Raw genomic sequence first — 19842 nt, 5'->3', positions numbered from 1 at the left:
AGTTTCTTGAAGTTTTTTGTGTTTCCATTATGATCTTAATGAATGATCAAGTTCTTGAGAGTAGTTATATTATTTTTTGTGTGTGATGGAGCGTTCTTTATGTAATCATTAGGTCAAATTTATTAATTTTGCAGGTCAAGTCTTCTGAATAGTTTCTGATATATTGACTTTCTGATCTATCAGTTTCTAATATAAGTGAGTTGGAGGTTGAAGTTTTTTTTTTTTTCCCTTGGAATTCTCTTTTTGGCTTTAATTTTGAAAGGTATGTATAAGGTTTTGGCTTTGGGGGTTTATTGTTTTATTACTTTATATATAAAACATAAAACATCTCTCTCCATACCTATAATGTGGCCTTAAAATTGTTTTATCTGAAGTTACATACCACCATTTTTTGTGACAGTATTTGCCAAAATAGTTTTTCATTCATTATTAACCTTTTTTCTGTTAATGTTTTAGTTGATTGATATAAGCAGCTTTAGTTGAATTTTGTGTTTTATTTTTTACATAATTTGTAACCTGTTAGAAATTTTTGTTTATATCTATTTTAATAATGACATAACTAGACTTATTTTTGACTTTTTGTTTTGTTTGCTTTCACTGTGCTTTTTCTTTTTCTTTCTTTCTTTTTTAAAATATATTTTGTTTATTCTGTTTTAAAAGTGGTGCTGAGGATTGAACCCAGGGCCTCACATGTGCTAGGCAAGTACTCTACCACTGAGCCACAATCCCAGCCCCTCACTATGCTTTTTCTTTGCTTCTCCTTTCCTGCTTTTTCATGAATTGATTATTGAGTACTGTCTGTTTATGTGTCATCAGTTTCAGTCTCTAGATCCTTGTGTGCTTAATATGGTAGGAACTGGTGACCCAAACATTTTATAATTTGTTCTCTTCAGAAATATTGTTTCTTGGGCTGGGGATGTGGCTCAAGCGGTAGCGCGCTTGCCTGGCATGCGTGCGACCTGGGTTCGATCCTCAGCACCACATACAAACAAAGATGTTGTGTCCGCAGAAAACTAAAAAATAAATATTAAAATTCTCTCTCTCTCAAAAAAAGAAATATTGTTTCTTAGTAGTATGATGTTCCTGGTAGTCCAATACTTGAAAATATAATGAAGTGCTTACCATTTGGAAATACCCCAAATAAAAAAATGTACAATAGTAAAGAAATAGTTAATGATAAATATGACTCAGAACAAAAAAGCATGTAGTTCTTTATAATAGTAAAATGGTTTGCTTACAAAAGTATATATTCTACACAGCCTCATCACTGTCATACACATTCAGCAATATCTGCAGAGACCTTTATAGTTTTAATAATTGATATTGAATCACTTTTTTTTGTGGTTGGTGCCAGGGATTGACTTTCATCCCAGCCCCCAATCATGAAATACTTTTAAAAATATTAGAATGGGTAATGCATTCCTACTCTAAATTAAAACAATGATAAGTAAAATAAAGTTTTAAAACATAAAGCCTTACTCACAAATGAGGTGCCTTTATCAATAGTAGTGGTAGTTAGTAGATGATTAGAAGCTCAGCTTGTAAGTAGAATTGAAGCCATAATTCTAGGATTTAGATATGTAAATAAGGTTTTGGGTGTTCTGAATTTATTTCCTGCAAGATCATGGGTGCTGAAAGAGTCACATGTGAAACTGGAGATCAGAGTTAGGGACAATTAGTAAAACCAGAGATGGGGATAGATTACCCCACCTGTTAAAGGATACTAACTACAACTGACTGCTGCTTTTATGGTGATATCTGACTCCAAAAAAGCATGCAGATACATTTTTTTTTTAAGCAGATGGGGTTATATTCTGATATACCCATTGAAAGTTTAAAAAGATTGTAAGCTGAACATGCATTTTAATATACCTAACCTACTGAATATCATAGTTCTGCAACACAGAAGTACACTATGAAGTATTGGTTGTTTACTTTTGAAAACATGGTTTACAGTAATGGTTGACTGAGATCTGTGGTTCACTGCCACTGCCCAGCATCAGGAGAAGAGTATTAGACTGCATATTTCCACCCTGGAAAGAAATCAGAATTCAAAATTTGAGTACAATTTTTATTGAGTATGTATTGGTTTTTGCATAGTTTTAAGTAAACCATTGTTAAATCAGGGATTGTCCACATTGTGGTTGCTATCTGCTTTACCCAAAAGTGGGTAGTTCTGCTACTTAGGGAGAAGAGAACAGATTCAGAGGTAGATAACTAATGCATAAGTGTAGAAATTATAAGAACAGTACAAGAGAAATTTACATCCAGTGGAAAAACTATAGTAAATGCTATGCTTTGAATGTATTTCCCCCAAAGTTCATGTGTTGAAAGCTTGATCTCCAATTCGGAGTGTTGGGAGGTGGAGCTTAATGTTAGTTGTTTGGGTTAAGGTGCCACCACCCTCATGAATGGATTACATAAGGCATTATTGTGGGAGTAGTCTCACCCTCCCCTCAATGTGATAGCCCAATAAAGAAGGCTCTCACCAGATGGTAGTGTCTTGATCTTGGACTTAACAGCTCCTAGATTGGTGAGGAAATTTCTGTTCTTTATTCATTACCCAGTCTCAGGTATTCTGTTGTAGCAGAATGAGATGGATTAGGACAGTAAGAGAGAGGCAAAAGTTAGAATCACAGAGAAGGGAGTGACTAACTTTGCTCAGAGATATCTGGGGAAATGATGTAAAGACGACAAATATGAGTTGAATCTTGAAGAATATTTAGGAGTTAGGTGGTGTGTGCCTAAAATCCCAGTAACTTGGGTCGGCCTGGACAATTTAGCAAGACCCTGTTGCATGTTGGAAAACATTTTCTCTAGTGGCTGTGCTAATTTAAATTCCCACCAAAAATGTACAAAGAGTACATTTTCTCTGCATCCTTACCAACACATGTATTTTTATAAAAAGTATTCTAACAAATGTGCAGTGATATCTCATTGTGATTTTAATTTGTATTTCTATGATGATTAGTGATGCTGAGCAATTTTTTCCATGTACCCATTGGCCATTTGAAGATATGTCTTCTTTTGGGAAATGTCTGCTCAAATGCTTGCCCATTTTTTGATCAGGTGCTTTTCTTGCTGTAATTGTTTGAATTCCTTATGTTTTTTTGTTTTGTTTTTGTTTTGAAGACATTGATCCCTTATCAATCCTATGGATTGCCTTTTCATTTTTAATTGTTTTCTTTGCTATGCAAAAGCATTTTAGTTAGATCCCATTAGTATTTCTTGCAGAGCAGGTCTAAAGGCAATAAGTTTTATCAGCTTTTGTTTATCTTGGAAAATCTACTTTCTCCCTCATTGTTGAAGAAATTATGCCAGATGCAGGATTATTAGTGGAGAGTCCCCCCCCCCCCCTTCTTCCCCTCAGCATTTTAAATTTATCAGTATACTACATTCTGGCCTGATTATCTGCTGACAGTCTTGTTGAGGATCCCTTGTATGTGATGAGTTGCCTCTTCAAGATTTTCTCTGCTTTTGACAGAGTGCTTCTGGTGTGAATCTCTCTTAAGTTCATCCTACCAATTTGGAGTTCTTTGAACTTATTATTAAGATGTGTATATATTCGTGTCATTGATAAATCTGAGAAGTTTTATCAAATAATCTCTTTGCTACTTTTCTCCTTTTGCCATTCTCACATGCATATGTTGGTTCTCTCATACAGATCCCATTGCCTTTGTTCACTTTTCTCAGTTTCTTTTCTTTCTGTTCCTCAGTTTTGATAATTTAAATTGTTCTTGTTTCATATGTACTGGTTCTTTATTCTGCTCAGATCTTCCATTGAATCCCTCCAGTGAATTTTTCTTTTGCTATGATATTTTTTGTTTCTAGAGTTTCCTTTTTAATATTTATCTCCTTACTAATATTTCTATTTTGTTCATCATTTTTTTTTTTTTTTTTTTACTTTCTCCATGTCTCCCTTTAGATCTTTGAACACCTTTAAGACAGATTTTTTTAAGGTTTTTGTCTAGTAAATAAGTAGATCCATCTTCTTGTCCTTCTCTGGAAAGGTTTCTGTTGGCCTATTTTTTTTTTCTTTGTATAGATAATATTTTCCTGTTTCTTGGTATCTTTTGTGCTTTAAAACTGTACATTTGAATCTAATGTGGTAACTCTAGGAATCGGATTCTCCCTCTTCAGGTTTGCTCTTTTATTATTTGCTTGCCTAACTTTCTACCTGTCTTCCTCTTTCTCTTCATCTCTCCCTCCTTTCTTGCTTTTTAAATTTTTTGTTTTTATAGGTGATCTCTGTGCTGGGAATCAGTCAGAGGTATGTATAAACTCAAAGATCTTTTTGTGTCTTTTCTGGGCTTGCAATTTTCCTGGGCAATCATGGTGACTTTCTAAATTTCTTAATTATGCAGTTGCTTTTAAATTTCCTGGTTCTTTAATATCTTAACTCCCAAAGGGGAAAAACAGAAAAATGAAGGAGGAAGGAAAAATAAAAGTTACTGGCCCCTTAAATCTCCTTTAGCCCAAAGGGGAAGGGCTTACAACAATTTGGAGGATGTGAAACAATGGCTGCCTGCCTCTGTGTCAGAGAGGAGAAGCAGCAATCCATTTTATCTGAACACAGATTCCAGATATTTGGAGGACAAGATCTTTATTGCCCACCCTAGCCTTCCACAAACTGTGGAACACATGCATAGCTTCCTGGGTGTTGGGGAATGGTGTAGTCAAGTCAGTCACTGCCCAACTGAGAGCTAAAATTAACAGCAGTTTATTTCCAAGCTTTCTCCTGGAATTTGTCTTGGAATAGATCCAGAGTTCCAAAATAGTTAAATTAGACAGATTATGTTAGTACAATAGTTTTCTGGGTGAAGAGACAGATTTTTGTTGCTTCCTACTGTGCCATCTTTCCAGAGTCCTTTTATGACTTTTTTTAAAAAGATTTTTTTAAATTGTAGATGGGCACACTATCTTTATTTATTTATGTGGTGCTGAGATTCGAGCCTGATGCTCACGTATGCAAGGCAAGTGATTTACCACTGAGCTACAACAACCCCAGTCCCCCTTTTATGACTTTTTAAGCTCCATTAGAGTTAGAACAGCCTTTAGCTCTTCCTCCTTGATTTTGTGGAACCCAAGAATGGTAAGTTTATTGTAACTCACATTATGTTTGAGACCTTTTCTTTAACTTTCAAGTCAGTTAGCAAGTGCTTAAAAAAGAATTCACATGTCAGATTTTTCCCCCCTTTCTTATAAGATAACTAAAAGCTTCCACTAGGAAAGGGTGAGACCAAAAATAGGGAGGTCACATAGAAGAGACTACTTTAAGTAAGCTTGTTATAGTTAATATAGTAGTGAGGTACTTTGATTCATTTATGACCATGTAGCTCATTTTTATTTTTAAGAAGGTAAAGGGCATGATTTGAGATGTGTGGGGATTGACTTAATCCACATCATTGGATTGATGATCCAGTTACAGAACATAAAAACAGAATGTCTGTGGGAAAGGTGAATGGATTATTACTATAGGTAAGAAACACACCTGTCCAAACCCAGAGAATAGACTAAGAGAAAAAAGGTATAGCAAAAAGGCAATCTTGCAAGATCAGGTGTCTGGGGGAAGTGGGCACACCCCAGAGCAGTTAGAATCAGCATTTTATTCCCTGGAGTGCAAGGTCATATAGAGGACCTTGGATCCTCATTGGCTGAGTACTGTGGGATGCATACATTTCCCCAAGGTGGCCTAGGTTTTACTGTCTCCTATTGAGTTATTTAAAGAAATATGCCCTAGTCATTCTTACTTTCCTTTGTTCTCTTGTGCAGGAAGGACTTTTTGGATTGAGTGCCTTTTGGCACATAGGGAGACCCCTTTACCCTGAACTCCTGTTTGTCAAGAACTGTGAAGTTTTCGTACTCCGGTGTTAACTGCTTGTAACTTTCCACTCTGCTCTCCCTTCTGCTGCTTTTCCCCAAGTAATTTTACATTTAAGGTTAAATACCATATTCTGAAAATGGACCACTGGACTTTCAATTTCTCATACTGTAGAATATACAAAGCACTTTCATAGCCAGGATTTTAAAGTAATAGTTGTGAGAAATAGAAAGTGTGGTGGTTCATTTTCAAAATCTAGTATTCAGACTTAATTGGACCAATTGTGGCCCTTCCCTTTTGTTTGCCCTAATTCTAAAACTAGCCAGTCGCATAGATTGTAACCCCAGCTCCTCCAGTCAGAGTGAAGGGTAGAGCAGCATTAGGTTCAATATAAAAGCAGGTGACTGCCCACCGAAGTTTCATAGTCCGCCTTTCTGCCAGAAGTAAAGGTTTGCCTTGCCCACCCACTTTAGAACATGTGTTTGATGTCTTGTGGCACCCCAGGGCATCTCTAATAGCATACTGGTTCTCTGTAACTCTAATAGATCTGGTGGCATGTATAGGCCAAAAGGATAATGGGGTGCATGATAAACTTTTTTTTTTGTGCTGGTGCTGGGGAGTAAACCCTGGTCCTTGTTCATTGTAAGCATAAGTTCTACCACTTAGCAGTATCCCCAACCCATGATAAACTTTAATAGATCTAACTGGTAAAGCCCTGAAACATTTTTGAATAATACATAAGCATATGGAAGACATGAGGGGAAATTAGAATTAATGACATCAATTAGAAAGAAAAACACTAGTTATGATTAATAACAAGTTAAATATGCCTGGAACTTCAGGTAACCAAAAAATTTGTGTGTATCAGGAGAATTTGGTTGCTAAAAGAGTTGACATAATTTAAACCTTATTTTTTTTTTACAGGTTATTTATTTTTTTAATTGATTTTATTATTTTTAAATACACAACAGCAGTGGAATGCATTAAAATTCTTTTTACACATATATAGCACAATTTTTCGTACCTCTGTATATAAAATATGTTCATGCCACTTTATGCCTTTATACATGTACTTAGTTTTTCTTTGCATTACAATTCTTAATACACATATATACCACAATTTTTCATATCTCTTTATATAAAGTATGTTGACACCCAATTCAAGTCTTCATACATGTACTTTGTATAATGATGTCCATCACATTTCACTATCCTTGCTAATCCCCTGCCCACTCCTTTTCCTTCCCATCCCTCTTCCCTATAAACCTTATTAGTAGCATAAAGCTTGAAAATGATAGTTTTGTTCTATTAATTGTGTTTGGAAATATGTACAACTTGGAGTGACACTTTTAAGAGATAACAAAATTGAATTTATTTAGAAAATTTAAGGGAAAATTTAGGATATAATTTGGTGCTCAAAAAAAAAGTTTGGGGGTTTTCAAGATGGTGGAATAGAGGAGGTTGTGTTCTGGGCTGCTCCGTGGAATGAAACCAAGAAAACCAACAGGCATCTTCTCAGCAAGGTGGGTGAACAACAACAACAAAAAAAGGCAGGGAGACTTTACTGGAATTTAAAACTGGACATTCAAAGCAGACTGGAGACACAGGAGGTTGGATATAATAAAATAAGGAATCCCCAGTGGCACAGCTATTGCCAAGCCTGGCCAGAAACTCCAGCCAGAGAGGTTCCTTCGTGAACATAGTGTAGGGATAAGGGAATTAAAGGAACCCTCAGTTTTGGGAGGCCCAAGGTGTGTCTGGGTACAGAGCATTTAGAGATCAAGGACATTGGCCAGTAAACCTGAAACAAACACTGCACAATATCTGTGTGCAGGGAAGGAAGCTGCCATCTCTCTAGGTAGCGTGCAGAGGACGAAGGAACCATTTTGCAGCTGCTTGTGGGAGGACAGCAGCTGAGGGGCGGATTCGTGGCAACTGAGTTTGGCCCAAAATGCAGGCCCAGTAAAAACACTCTACATGACATAGAGTGTGCTTAAGTGACAGGAGAAAATCAGACATGAGAGGTTTACACAGGGGACAACTCATTGTGGAAACCCACCCAGCTCTACCCCTCTCCCTCCTATCAACTGTTACAGGACCAGCTGGGAGAGATGCATCTAACTGGGAACTTGGAAGGGCTGGGCCAGAGAAATTGATTGGAGACTGAACCCAAGAACAGGAATCATGGCGTCTGCAGGTGATGTAGGGGACTAAGAATTGGGTACCTACCCCACCACATGAGTGGGAACCAGGGGAGATCCTTAAGATACAGTCCTTCAGTGTGGACCAGCAAGTACTGGGTGCTGGAGGTACACTGATTTAAAATCTCCAGACCAGTTAGCATTCAGCAAAGAGCCTGGAGTCTTCTTAAGCCTAAACCCTGCCTCCAGGAACTCCGCCAATGAGATTAACGCTCTCACTCTAGCAATCCAGGAGAACCCACCTAAACCTATTGAGACGATAAAGTCTCCTTTGTATTTTTTGCCTTCTCTAGTGTTTTTGAAGTCAGTTATTTTACATGAATTAGTTTTTTCGTGTGTGAAGTAGGATGTTTGGTTAGTAATTTTAGTTTTGTATTTTTGTTTTTAAATTTTTAAGAATTTTTGCTTTATATATTTTTCTCTTGTTTCCCTTGATTCTTTTTTTTCTGCCAACAGCCAATGTCTATTGTTTTCTCACTCTTCCTTTAATCTTTTTCTTCTGTCTTCTCTCCTCCCTCATAATCATCACATCCTGTGTCACTTCTGTTGTCTCCCAGTCCACCATTTGAAAATGTAAATGCTTTTGCAAACTTGCTGTTTTTATTATAGGCAATAACTGATCATATCATTTCTGCTTATTATGATAATTAACATTGCAAATGTCTTAGTAGGAAGTATTTGATTTAATGCTGTAAGCTATTTGCATTGGTTATTATTATTTGTGTCCACCTAAGCAGGTGCTGGAAACCTTCAGGGACACTGTAATCCACAGAGTAGAAACTGCTGACTTAGGCCCACTCTGTTACATGGGTAGACACACAAACAACATGAAAAAGCAAGGGAACAAATTTCTCGAAGCAAACCAGGATACTCTAGTAACAGAATCCATGGATACCACAGTGGAAGAAATGTTAGAGAAGAGGTTTAGAATGTACATAGTTAAACTGATCTGTGAAGTAAAGGACAATATAAGAGAGTAAATACAGGTAGCAAAAGATCACTTCAATAAAGAGAGATTCTGAAAACAAAAACAACCCCAACAGATCCTTGAATGAAGGAAATAATAAACCAAATTAAAAATTCAATAGAAAGCATCACCAACAGACTAGACCATTTGGAAGACAGAACCTCAGGCAATGCGGACAAAATATATAATCCTGAAAATAGAGTTGACCACAGAGAGAAAAATGTTAAGTAATCATGAAAAGAACTTCCAAGAATTACGGGATAACGGGAAAAGACCCAAATTTAAAGATTCATTGGGATAGATGAAGGCATGGCAGATGAACCAAATGATGCACAATCTCTTTAATGAAATAATATCAGAAAATTCCCCAAATCTAAAGAATGAAGTGGAAAATCAAATATAAAAGGCTTATAGGACCCCAAATATGCAAAACTACCACAGACCCACATCAAGGCACATTATAATGAAAGTGCCTAGCATACAGAATAAGGATAGAATTTTAAAGCCTTGGAGGGGAAAAAAAAATCATATAACATATAGGGGGAAACCAGTATAGATCTCAGCTGATTTCTAAACCCAGATCCTCAAAGTTAGGTGGTCCTGGAATAACATACATATATTAAGCTCTGAAAGAAAATGGATGCCAACCAAGAATCCTATATCCATCAAAGTTAAGCTTCAGATTTGAAGATGAAATAAAAACCTTCCATGATAAATAAAAATTGAAAGTATTTGCAACCAGAAAGCCTGCACTTCAGAATATTCTCAACAAAGCATTCCATGAAGAGGAAATGAAAGGCTGTGTGTGGTGGGGCATACCTGTAATCCCAGCAGCTCCAGAGGCGGAGGCAGGAGGATCTGAGTGCAAAGCCAGCCATAGTAATTTAGTCAGGTGCTACCTGTCTCTTAAAAAAAAAAAAAAAACAAAACCAACACAAAATAGGGCTGGGGATATGGCTCAGTGGTCAAGTGCCCCTGAGTTCAATCCCCAGGTCTCCTCCCCCAAAAAAAGATGAAATGAAAAAAATAAGTGAAAACCAGTGAAGGGAGGAACTACACTAAAGGAACAGTCAATTAAAGGAGAAACTAAGTCAAATTAATAAGCCAAAATTATCAGGAACACAAATCATATTCAAAAATTTTGAACATTAATGGCTTAAACTTATCAATTAAAGTCATAGACTTGGAAGATTGGATTAAAAAACAGGATCCAACAATATGCTGTTTCCAAGAGATTCACTTCATAGGCAAAGACATCTACAGACTGAAGTTGAAAGGATGAGAAAAAATGTATCATTCACATGCATCATGTAAACAAGCAGGGATTTCTATCCTTAGATAAAGTGGACTTCAAGCCAAAGTTAATCAGAAGGGACAAAGAAGGACATTTCATACTGCTTAAGGGAATTAAACATCAATAAGTCATATAACAATCATATTGATGCTCTAAACAATGAAGCATCTATGTATATTAAACAAACCCTTCTCAACTTCAGTTATCAAATAGACCACAACACAATAATACTGGGTGACTTTAACTCACCTCTCTCACTACTGGATAGATCTTCCAAACAAAAACTTAAACAAAGAAACTACAGAACTAATTAATATAATCAGTAATTTAGACTTAACAGACGAAATATATCACTGACTGAATATATTTCTCAGCAGTACACAGATCCTTCTCTAATAGACCATGTTATGTAAGCTGTTACACATGTTGGCATACAATTAATATATTTTTAGTATCTGCAGGATTATTTTGATAGCTCCCTTTCCACTGATACTATTTTTTTTGTGTTCTTTTTTATCTGGATTAGACCTGTTTGATTTTTATCAAATTTTACCTGTATTCTCTATTTCATATATTTCTTTTCCTACTCTTATTTTTTCTTCCTACTACTTAATTTGAAAATAATTTGATGGTTATTCTAGCTTCTTTCTGATATAAGTACTTTAAGTTCTAAATGTTCATCTGAGTACTCTTTCATCCCAGAGATCCTGATATTTTAAGCTTTTATAATCAATTATTTCAAAGTGCTTTTTATTTACTTTTCTTGTGCTTTCTTCCTTGACCTCAGAGATATTTATAAGTGTGCTACTTAATTTTGAAATAGTTTTCGTGGGGGTGGAATTCTATATATCTTAAGGTGATTGATTTCTAATATAATAAGTCATGAAGGAATCATGGACTGCATGATTTCAAGTTAAAAACTAATGGGAATGCTTTTTATATTGATTGCATTGGTTACATACATGTTGAAACTGATCAAATTAGATACTTCAAATATGTGCATTTTATTGTACTTTAGTTTTACCTCAGTAAAGCTATGGGAAAAACAGTTATCAGAAACGAAACTAAAAATAAAAGATAAAAAGGCTTTTGATATTTAATTTTGCAGATAAGGAAATAAGAGTGTCAGGGAGGTTGATGTGACGTGCCCTGAATCATAGCTACTGGCAAAACAGTGACTAAAAACTAAGTATTTCGTGAGAAAGCAAATTGAATATGTCTAGACTAGTTTTAGTAATATTGTCTATATTATATTTTCATTAAGTTTACACATTTTCTGATTTTCTCTTAAGATAAATGAAGATATTCATTAAAAAAATACTTTCTTAGCCCTATTGTCTTCATGAAATAACATGTCCAGATTTGATGTTTTCATTACTGTGACCATGTGTTATACAGCTGATCTACCTCTTGTGATTAAATTTCCTTCCTTTTGTAATCTAATTTTTCTTAAAACTTATGAAATTCTCATTGTAAAAAATTTTTTCGCTTTCTTTGAACTTAAAGGTGTCTTATATCTTTCAGCAGTTCTGTAAATTTACATTTCTATAATTTTTCACATGTTCATTTTTGTCACATGATTTATTCACTTTTTCTTTTTTTCTGGAATCTTACTCTGATTTGACCTATTTCTTCTAGGTCTGCTTCATAGCTAGATTTCCTTTTACTCGCATCTTGGAAATTCTCTCCGCTTTTCTTCATTAGGTCACCTCTCATTTCTTCATTAGGTCACCTCTAGTTGTTCCCTGAGTAAACATACGTTGGAATTAAATTTTTGAAAAGGCATGTTTTAAAAATGATTTCATTCTTTTTTCACACTTGATTGTTAGTTTGACTATATATAAAAAAGCTACCCTCTAATAATTACAGAGATTGAGCTTTGCAAGATAAAAAGTATTCTGAGGATGGTGGAAATGGTTACATGACAGCATGCATGTGTTTAATGCCATGGAACTATACATTTAAAAGTGGTTCAAGGGGGTCCGGGGTTGTGATTCAGTGCTTGCCTGCATGAGTGAGGCACTGGGTTTAATCCCTGACACCACATAAAAATAAACAAATAAAATTAAGGTATTGTGTCCATCTACAACTAAAATAAATAAATAAATAAAAGTGGTTCAGGGGCTGGGGCTGTAGCTCAGAATTGAAGCACTTGCCTAGAGGCACTTAGCACCACATAAAAATAAAATAAAGGCATTCTATCCATCTACAACTACAAAAACCGTTTTCTTTAATTGATTCAAAAAATAGTTCACATGGTAATTTTCATGTGTATTATATTGATTTGTCAGGGTTGCTATTAATGAAGTACCACAGACTGGGTGACTTAAACAATAGAAATTACTTTTCTATTGAAATTTTCAGTTTAGGGAGGCTTGGAAATCTGAGAGCAAGGTGTGTCATCAGGGTTGGTTTCTTCTGAGAGCCTCCTTCTCTTCTGGGTTTTGGCTTATTTTCCTCTTCTGGTCTTTTAGATGGCTGTCTTCTCCCTGTGTCTTTTGGTGTCTTGATGTCTTAAAAGAACACTAGATTAAATTAAATGGATTAAATCCCATTTATGACCTTGTTTTACCTTAGTGCAGTGGTTTGAATACGAGGTGTCCCCCCAAATCTCATGTTTGGAAAATACAAGAAGGTTCAGAGGAGAAATGAGTGGGTTAAGAGAGTCAGTGAATTGATCCCCTGATAAGGATTAACTGAGTGGAAGCACTAGAGTGTGGCTGGAGGAGGTGGGAATTGGGGCATAGCTTTAGAGTATCTATCTGGCAAGTGGAGTCTGTCTGTTTTCTTATCATGTGAGCTGGTTCCCTCTGCTACAATCTTCCACCATGATGTCCTGCCTCACCTTGAGCCTGGAGGAAAGGAGCCAGCCACTTATGGACTAAGACCTTTGAAATCATGAGTCCCCAAATAAACTGTTCCTGCCCTAAAATTGTTCTTGTGAGGTCCTTTAGTTACAGCAGTGAAAAAGCTTTAGCAGTTACCTCTTAAAGATCCTGTATTCAAATGCCTTAATGTGAAAGGAGGGAAGATTCAGTCCATAACATTTATTTCACCACAATTAACAAAATTAAAAATATGGGGGCTGGGATTGTGGCTCAGCGGTAGAGCGCTCGCTTAGCATGGGTGGGACCTGGGTTCAATCCTCAGCACCACATAAAAATAAAGGCATTGTGTTGTGTCCATCTACACCTAAAAAATAAATATTAAAAATATGATTACAGTCAATTATGAGCGTATTTATATCTAATTGCTATAGTACAATAAAGGTTAGAACAGTTAATGTACTCATGTGTTAATTATGACATTCTTCAAAGTGTTAGACTTTTTCAAAGTTGGTGGTTTATACCTGTCTACTCATCATATATTAACAAGATTATTTGCTTTTTTTTGGTAGTAATATAATGGCTTTTAAAAATTGTAATATGAAATGTAATATTCTCTTTGTTATAAAATGGTGATATGTTTTTAATGTGATCTTGATTGTAATTCAGAGAGGATAATAAGTAAAATTTTGTGATGCCTGGCAAAGTAATCATATAGGGAGTAATGCCTTGTAAATATAAGACATTAATAAGTTTGTTGAAGAAATAAGATTATAGTTGAGATTTTTGTTTGTTTTGAGAGTAAGAAGATTTTTGGCTTGATATACCTTTCTTTATTCCCATTCCTTAGCTCAGTCTCCTCAAGTGTATAATAACTATTCAGTAAACATTTGTTGAATGAATAAGTAAATGAATTTTAATATGCACAGTACTTTTGTGTTTGTCATAATTTTTTCCTTTCTCTTGGAGATGTTTTCAAAATGTTATTTCCCAAAGTGAATAGAATAAGGTGGCATTTTATTTGACCCGTATCTTAAAAACATCGATTTTAAGTTGCTTTCATTTCTAACTGACCTGTGATTTTTTTCCCTAATGGTTGGAATTTGCTTTATTAATTATGAATGGTTAATAGTAAAAATTACTTTACAAGATATTGGGGCTTAAAAATTGAACAGAATAAGAATCATCTTATTATGAATTGTCTTTCTGCTTTACTTATAACATATCAAAGTTAGTTATTTGGATTTTTTCTCCCTTCATTGTTTACTGAGAGATTTGTAACCCTACCAAACTTCCGGACTTAGTCACTTGGGTATTGTTACTTAGCTGATTCTTAACAGAAACAGGAAATTGTCAAGACGTGTTAAAGTACAGCAGATTCTAAAATTGCGTTTGTAGCAGCATGACAGATTTCCCTCTAGAAATTTTCCTACTAGTTGATTCCTTGCCTTTTCCTCGGAAAATAAAAACTGTTATGCCGAAAAGGTTTATCTATCATGACCTACATACAATAGCAAACAGTATCTTTCCTCATCATTTATAAGTCATATATAATATGATTGATTAAATGATTTGACAGACTTAGTATTATTAATACATAGCTATGAGAAAGAACATGTTTTTAAAAGTCTTCGGTTTTGTATTATTCATATATTTAGATTGGTAGTTTTCTAAGGTTTTCTAAAGTGAACCTTTTAGAGCGTCTGAAAACCAAAATTATTTTCATAATACTAGGTATATTAATTTTCTTTTTTCCTGGAGGTTCTAGAGGCTGCATGAAATTCAGTGGTAATTGTCAACATTTGAAAGACCTGCAAACTCAGTGAATATATATTAAACAATGATATAATATTATGCATGGATCAGAACAGGCCCATTAAACTAAAAGACCAACACATGTTTTTTGTTTAATTGACATAGTATAAAATTCACACTTTTTGGTGTGAATAAGGTTTAATACATTTAGAACTCATGTATTCCCTACCACAATCTAAATACAGAACAGTTCTACTATTCTCTCTTTAAAATAAAAAATACTTTGTGTTTTGTAATCAATCCCTCTGCACACCATTAGCTATGATAATCATTAGTCTGTCTATGCAGCTTTTGCCTTTTCTAAAATGTTATATGTAGCCTTTGAATCTGGCTTTTTCATTTAGCGTGATACATTTGTGATTCATCCCTGTTATATAGTAGTCCATTTTGCGGAGCAATCCATAACTGGTTTGTCCATTACCCGTTAAAGGGCGTTGAGTTGTTTCCCCTTTTGGTGCATGTGACTAGAACTGTTATAAACATTCAGTACAGGTTTTTGTGTGAAAATAGGTGTTTTATATCCCTTGGGTAAATATCCATAGTGCTGAACTATTTTGCATTCCCACCATCAGTTCCCATTGTTAAGCATCCCCTTTGGCACCTGGTACTGTCAGTTCCTTTTATTCTTTTTGTCTCCTCATCTATTCTGTAAGATATTTAGTTGCAATGTAGTAGTTATCATTTTGTGGTTTAAAATTTGCATTTCTGTAATTAGTAATTGTGTTGAATCTTTTCATGTGCTCATTTGCTATCGGTATATCTTCTTTGGTGAAGTATCTGTTACTTTGCTCATTTTTAAGTTGGGTTGCTTATTATTGGCAACTTTTGAGAATTCTTTATATATTCTGAATATAAGTTCTACATCAAATTTATGACTTGCAAAATTTTTCTCCCATTCTATGACTTTTTATTCTCTTATCAGTGTCTCAGGGCAAAGTTTTACATTTTTTTAGTTGTACACAATAAATACCTTTACTTTGTTTATTTTTATGTGGTGCTGAGGATTGAAGCCAAGGGCTTCACAGTTGCTAGGCGAGCGCTCTACTGCTGAGCCACAGTCCCAGCCCAAAAGTTTTACGTTTTTATAGAGCACAACTTTTTTTTTTTTCTTAACCTTTTAAGTCTGTTACTGTTTTGAGTTAAAATTTTGTATAAAATAAGAGTTTTATGTCCAGGATCACTTTTTTGGAAATATGGATAGCCAATTGTTCCAGCACCATTTGTTGAAAGGACTATTGACCATTTAAATGTTATTGTACCATAGTCAAAAATCAACTGGTCATACTGGGGGTCCTGTGTTTAGACTCTGTTACTTCCCATTGATCTCTGAATCTAGCCAGAAGCTACTGTCTCTAATGTAGTATAGTTAAATTGAGATCAGGTGATGAGAGCTTCAGTGTTCTTCTATTTTAAAATTATGTTAATAATTATAGTTCCTTTGCTTTTCTATATAAATTTTAAGAGTTGTTGATTTTTACAGATATTTCTTCTGGATTCTCCCTCAAATTGAATGTCTTGATCCATGAGCACAAATTTTCTGTCATTCCCTTTATGTAGTTCTTTTTCTTTACATATTTTGTTAGGTATATCCTGAAATATTTGATTTTTCAGTGCTATTATAAATGGTACTTAGAAACAAATTTTTGATTTCTACAGTTTTTGTATATTAAACTTGTATCCTGCCATGCAGTTAAACTTATTTGTTAGTTTTAAAAACATTAGTAGATTCCTTGGAGTTTTCTTCCTAGACAGTCATGTCATCTGTGAATAAAGTTAGCTTAATTTTTTTTTCCAATTTGTATTTTTTTATTTCTTTTTCTGCCTTTTTCACAGTGATTATGACTTCTGGTATGAAATTAAATAGGAATAGAGCTGACATCTTATTTCTGATTGTAGTGGGAATGCACTCATTCTTTCATCATTATGTTTGATATTAGCTGTAAGTTTTTTTGTATGTTATAGTTGTCTGGTTAAAGAATTTCTTTATCTAGTTTGTTGAGAGTCTTTATTGTACATAGATTATTTAGGTTATGTATTTTATTTTTATGGTACTAGAGATTGACCTCAGGGTGCTCTACCACTGAGCTGCTTGTTATTTTGAGACAAGTTATTGTGAAGTTGCCCAGGCTGGCCTGGAAATTAGGATCCTCCTGCCTCTGTCTCCTAAGAAGCCGGGATTACAGGTGTGTATCATTGTATCCAGCTATGTACATTTGATCTTGAGTGAGGTTTGGTAGTGTGTGTCTTGTAAGAAAATTTCCTGTTTCATGTGAGTTGTTGAATTTATAAAAATTTTTCATAGTATAATTTTGTTATTTTTATATCTTTAGGTCTGTAATTATATCTTGTCTTTCAGATATTAGTAATTTGTCATCTTGATCATTCTTGCTAGAGGGTTCTTAATTTTCTTGATTTTTTTCAAAGAATATCTTTTGTTTTCCTTGATTTTTCTCTAATCTGTTTTCAGTGTCTCTGATTTTTCATCTTTATGATGTCCTTTCCTCAGATTTAATATGCCCTTCTTTTACTAGACTTAAGGCAGACATTTATACTATTGATACAGAACCTTCTTTTCTAACATTTATTACATTTTAATGCAATAATTTTTCTTTTAAACACTGCTGTAGCTGCCTCTAACAGGTTTTTTATGTGTACAAAGTATTTTCTATTTTCCTCTTTGAATCATTAATTATTTAGAAGTTATGTTTAATTTCCAAATGCTAGGAGATTTTCGTAGCTTTTGATTAACACATTCCATGTGTACTTGAAAATATATTTTGCTTTTGTTTGACTACAGTGCTATATAAAAATAGTCAAATGGTTGAGGATGTTGTTTAGAACTTCTGTGTCTCTGCTTTTTTGTCTTTAGTTTGATTACTGAGAGTAATAGTGAAGTTTTCAAGATTTATCAGTTTTATAGTTTTTTTTCCTACATGTATTTGGGGGACTCATTTTTTTTATTACATTTTCTGTATAGGACCAAGTTTTCTTCATTTACTTAGACTGAAACAACATATTGCAGCACATTAAACATTAAATACATAAATGGGAAACCCTTTCTGTTTTCTCTGAAGTTAGACATTAAAAAGATTACAAAACTTTTAAATGTCCTTTTCACTAATGATTTTGTTTTGGAAAATATAATGTTTTTATAAAAATGTTGAAATGTGTTGGATTAAATATATTTTATAAAAATCATTAATTTTTTCAACTTTAATTTCTAATAATAACTCATATACACAAAAGCTTTTTGGGGGTCTTTAATAATTTTTAAGTCTTGTGAAGGGATTTTTGAGACCAAAAGGTTTGGGATCAGTAATTTAGTTTAGGTTTCTCTGTGTACTACTTTTCTTTGAGAGGTAGAAGGGTAAGTCAAAGTACATGGGAAAGTTAAAAATACACACATTTAACTTGCAGTTTCCACCAGTTGTTTTCCAAGTTGGAAAAGCCATTTAACTTCACCTCTGAATCATACTTTCTGAAATGATGATAAAGCTTTCAAGGATTATTGTGAGGAAGTGTTAGGAAATGTCTGGATTATGGACATTCAATAAATATTCTTTGTTAAGGTTGCCATATTTTTGGCAGCCTTTGTGAGGGGATGCAGACATTTGATTTAAACCAATAGGTATTTTTCAACTTAATCTGATGATTCCTGTGCAGTCATAGGGAATGGTATAATTTATGAAGATCTCCAGAACATTAATTTTTTTGTTTTTTGTAGTGACATCTTGAAATAATTTAGTTTTTTATTTTGAATTTGGCTTCTATTCTTCTGATAACCAGATCAGAAAAGGCCAGAAATATGATTGTGCATAGGTCCAGTTAGGGATGATTTGAGGTGAATTTGAAAAAAAAAACAAATTGAGGTCAGAAAATAAGTCCAAGTAAGAAAAGGCAGGCAGGACGGTTGTGAGTTCTGTAATTTGGGATTGAGATCAAGTCTGAAGTCCATGATGTTGGTATAATTAGAGCAGGGTAGGGAGTCAGTAGGGATCAAGATAGTAGTTCAGGTTTTGTAGGTGAAATCCAACCCTTGATGGCAAGTAGGAATTGGATAGTAGTATTTGGGGCCCCTGGGTTTAGGTGCTAGGTACATGGATGCAGAGACAGACACAATTTCAGTTCCTGAAAGCATCTAACTGCAAATAATCATCAGTGCAGTTGGAAAAAGGGGACTGAAGCTTTAGTATGAGAATATAGAATATTAATGGACAACCAGTCTGGGCTGGATCAAAGTATAGTAGATCACTTCATATTTAATTTATATAAATTGAACTAGCTTAGCCAAAAGAGAGAAAAAAAGGCTGTTAAAATAGCATAAACATTCTTCGATCATTCTGCTTTGTTCCAGAGCATGCTTGAGACAGGACACAGTACAGTTGCTGTCCTCACAGTGTAAGCTGTCTTATCTCATTCTGGTTTGTTTGCTTGCTTGCTTTTGGTACCAGGGATTGAACTCAGAGGCACTCAATCACTGAGCCACATCCCCAGCCCTATTTTGTATTTTATTTAGAGACAGGGTCTCACTGAGTTGCTTAGTGCCTTGCTTTTGATGAGGCTGGCTTTGAATTTACAGTCCTCCTCCCTCAGCCTCCCAAGCCACTGGGATTACCATCACACCCAGATCACTGTGATTCACTGTGCATTGTTGTCTCCTGCTACCTAGAACACATTCAAATTACCTCTTCTATCTGGTGCATGACTAAAGAAATGGCCATCAAAGGAAAGTTAAATTATAAGAGTCTTTTTTTTTAAATATATTTTTTTTTAGTTGTTGATAAACCTTTATTTATTTATATGTGGTGCTGAGAATCAAACCCAGTGCCTCACACATGCCAGGCAAGTGTGCTACCGCTGAGCCCCAGCCCCATCTGCCCCCACTTTTTTCTTTATATGCTGGATTTAAATTATTGTAG

At 34.7% G+C, this 19842-nt stretch overlaps 1 protein-coding gene across 5 annotated transcripts in view; it reads left to right on the top strand.

Annotated features, from left to right (window-relative positions):
* The window catches only part of Nck1 (NCK adaptor protein 1), an 83933-nt gene that overhangs the window by 37720 nt on the left and 26371 nt on the right, over positions 1-19842 (top strand). For 2 of the 5 annotated variants that reach the window (XM_058574911.1, XM_046431390.2), the window contains one exon: positions 7918-8018. The exons of the other annotated variants lie outside the window; for them this stretch is intronic. The gene's annotated coding sequence lies outside the window, so the exon portion shown is untranslated. The remainder of the gene's footprint in view (positions 1-7917; positions 8019-19842) is intronic. 5 annotated transcript variants of the gene reach the window in all.

The sequence above is a fragment of the Marmota monax genome, unplaced genomic scaffold, assembly GCF_021218885.2.
Source record: "Marmota monax isolate L192 unplaced genomic scaffold, Marmota_monax_Labrador192_F-V1.1 WCK01_AAM20220418_F8-fsc00022, whole genome shotgun sequence".
In the NCBI taxonomy this organism is placed as follows: Eukaryota; Metazoa; Chordata; class Mammalia; order Rodentia; family Sciuridae; genus Marmota; species Marmota monax.
Note: the sequence above shows the minus strand (reverse complement) of the source record. Positions and strands in the feature narration are given on the sequence as shown.